Source organism: Octodon degus, unplaced genomic scaffold (assembly GCF_000260255.1).
Source record: "Octodon degus isolate 3935 unplaced genomic scaffold, OctDeg1.0 scaffold00024, whole genome shotgun sequence".
Taxonomy (NCBI): domain Eukaryota; kingdom Metazoa; phylum Chordata; class Mammalia; order Rodentia; family Octodontidae; genus Octodon; species Octodon degus.
The window spans coordinates 355,907-359,744 of record NW_004524600.1 but is presented as its reverse complement, the minus strand read 5'-3'; positions in this window follow the sequence as shown (position 1 = coordinate 359,744).

The following is a 3,838-nucleotide window of genomic DNA, read 5'->3' as shown; positions in this document are numbered from 1 at the left end:
TAAAAATGTTTAACAAAGAATGAAATTGAATGATTTACTGGAAAAAATAATAAAGCTCTGACAACCTATTTTTCTAATAGAATGTTCCTTTGTCTCCTATGTTTCTATTAAAAATGAATATCTTTAAAATGCACTTAAGCCTAATATCCTCATTTTTTCAACTATAAACAGGGTTGTCATGATGGTGCTTTGAATAATAACTGGGAAGTTTACTTAATATCTCTGTTATTGTAGTCTTCAAAGAAGTTCTCTTGGAATTTCAATATGTAAAAAATTCTTTTAAAAAGGATAGAAAGATCATTGAGCTTTACCCACTCACGTTAAAACCTAATGAAGTATCATTTTATTAAAATATGTAATCTGAATATTTTTATTTCAATCATACTCTTTAACTTTTGAAATTACAGTGGGATCCCAAATCCTTAAAAGAAACATTTCTTACTAAAACAAAAATTTCATATTTGCACAAAGTTGTATGTGCTTTAATGAACAGCAATTTAAAATGTATAAGAAAATCACAGAACTCTCATTTGGTTTCAGAATAAATTCATGATTCTTCAGTCTAACTACAGTCTGAAAATCTTTATGTTCCATTATTCAGAAAATAACCTATTCTCAAATTTCTTGCTCAAAACTTCAAAATTTGCCTACAGGTAACTATTCAGAAAAAAAAAATGTTTGTATTCTATTTATCTCCTTGCTTTCCAGTCCCTGAGGCAAAACAATGACTTTTTTTTTTTTTTTTTTTTTTTTTGGCAGTACTGTGGATCAAACTCAGGACGTTACACTTGTAAGGCAGGAGCTTATGCGCTGAGCTATCTCCCTGGCCCCCAGCACCTACAACTTAAAGGAGAAGAGGTTTATCACATTTTCAGACCATGTTTTGTGGGTTCTGACGTAGAAGCTGCACAGCAGAAGGATCTAGTGAGGGAAAATGTTTTACATCAAAACAGCCAGAAAGCAGAGATGAAAGGGAGAAGTCAGGTAGAGATATATTTATACTCTCCTAGGTCACGTACCCTGAAACCCACTTACAAACAGTCCCCACCTCTCTCAAGCACTTTCAGCAGTGGGTTCTTCAGTGGATTAATCCACTTAAAAGTGTATCACACTTGTGATCCATTTTCCTTCCAGAAGCCCAACCTCTGAAGTGGTGAACTTTTTGGAGGGCAGTCTAGACCTAAACCATAACATTAGTAGTTGCTAAACATATATGCTGAGGCCAGCAATGCAAAGAAAATGAGGGAGAAGGGGAAGAAAGTGGAAGGTATGGAGGAAAGAGGAAAAAGGTGAGACCATACTCTTCTGACTCCTGTGGATTAGGATGCTGAGTGTAAATATTTAACAGCAATGGCAAACAGAAATAAAGAAATAACACACAGTATTTGAAGGCAGATTTAGTTATGTCAGTAGGCACTGACTGGGATCATTACCGAAGAATCAGGACCTGATCTGGTGGTCTAGGGCTTATATGGGATAAGCAAGCAGGAACTACAGGGGCAAAATGGTTTGCCAATTGGGGATTAGTTTATGAAATATGCATCACTGTGACCAGCCCTTCTAAGAAATAAAAGTGCTGTATATGGTTAGATTTCTACAAGCTGTATATGGTTAGATTTCTAAATTTCTGTATAAAAATATGTAACTGTTTATTCATATTTTTAAATTTTTTAAAATTTTTTTCTTCATATTCTACAGGGACTTAAAGTTTTACATATCAATACTTATTGGAAAATGCCTGTTCCATGTTATGCCTAAGATGTTTGATATTCAGCCAAATAGGCTAAACACAACAGCATATGTTTTAGGGTAATAATAAGCTTTCTCTTCTGGAGGGTTAACAACCTAAATTTGCAGACCAAAATTAGAGAAAAACAAGGGCTTCAAGGTCAGCCAACATTTTGGCCCTTCAAGGTCAGTGAAGACTCAGGACATAGGAGAACCCATATTGTAACATCATGTAACTCAACTGTGTTCTAAATTTTCTGATCAAGGAGATTATGGAGCTACAGAGGAAAGTGATCCATGAGGTAGAGTGTGCCTAAGGAGAGTCACATGGAGAGAAAACAATCTTTCAGTCTTTCACAGAGATAAAAATGGTCAAGTAATGGCCATGACTCATCCACATGACTTACACTGACAAAGGATCTACAAAGTGTGGAACAGCGTTTCAGGATAAATCCTGCAGGGACTTGACTGACCTTATCAGATACAAAATTTATATTTCTTGTTATATAGCTCTTGCTTTATCTTGTTCTTAATCATCCAGCAGAAAGGTATAAAAACGAGGTATAAGTGGTGAAGCCATGTTGGTATGCTGGGCTGTAAAGGGCTCAGGTCAACAACTTCTGACATTGCCAGTCCTGCAGATGACCCACTACTATTATGCACTACTGGACTACATTGGAATATTTTGTTGAATTCACACACCTACAATACTTAAATGACAATGAAATACCATTCCCTGACAAAACTAAACAAAAAAGGGGATACAAATGAATGACCATTTTGTTTCTGTATATTCAAAATAGTTAGGATAGACAGACAGCTACATTCTCTTAATTCAATGAATAAGATTTGTTCTAATAGTGTTTATGGATAGGATGTCATGTTTGCATCTTGTACAGTGAATAACCACTGAAAACAACAATGTGCAAAGTATTTATTATTGAAACTGTCCTACTGTTTGGTTTTGAAACTGTCTCATTGCTATTTGTTTCTCAATAAAATTTTTAAAAAAGTAACAGAAACTGTAATGAGAAGTATTACTTGGCCAATTTACAAACTGAAGTGTACTGTCTGACAGGGACATTTTCTGTTACATAATCACTAGATACTTATACACATCATATTTTTCTGTTTTGGAAACTAGGATGGTATCAGAAAAAAATATTCTCACTTCTGTTGACAACTGTTCATTTCTTTTTCCTGTTTTCTAGGGCTTCCATAAGAAAAATGTCACAGACTAGGTAGCTTAAACCACAGAAATTAGTTTTCTCACATTTGTAGAAGCTGAAAGTCCAAGATAAGACCTACTGGTATGATAATTTCAGTTCTTTTGGTAAAAAAATACCTAGGAGGGGAATAGCTGGCCTGAATAGCACCTCCAATCTCAGCTTTTTGATGAGTCTCCATACTGATTTCCATAATGGCTATACCAGCCTACAATCCCACCAACGGTATAGAAGCATTCCTTTTCCCCCACAGCCTCTCCAGAATTTGTTATTGGTTGACTTCTTGATGATAGCCATTCTTTCTGGAATCAGATGGTACCTCAGTATTGTTTTAATGTGCATCTCTTGAATGATCAATTATGTTGAACACTTTTTTCATTTATTTATTCGCCATTTGTATCTCCTCATTTGTGAAGTCTATATTCATTACAGATGCCCATTGTTTTGTTTTGTTTTGTTTACTGAGGAAGAAAAAAATATTTAATATTTTGTTTTATAAGGAATAGTCCCTAAGGCAGGTACTTACAATCCTGGCCTCAGACCCACACACACCTGTTTATAAAGCTATAGGACAGAGTGAGGTTGGAATTGAAAAAGGTAGAGGGTAGAAGACAACAGAAAATTGGGAGGAAGCAGGGGGATGCAGAAAGAATGACAATAGCCACACGTATGCCAATCAAATGCTTTTAGTCCCTGCAGCAAATCAGATGCCAACGAAGTCTCCACCAGCTAGTGACCCTGCCACGGATGCAGGAGATACTCAATGCTAAGGGAACAAGCAATAACAAAACAGCCACAAAGCTACAGTGCGACAGCCCCAAGGGAAGAGGGCACCAGATTTTGCTTTTGTGTCACACCAGTTAGAAAAACCCAACCTCTGCCCC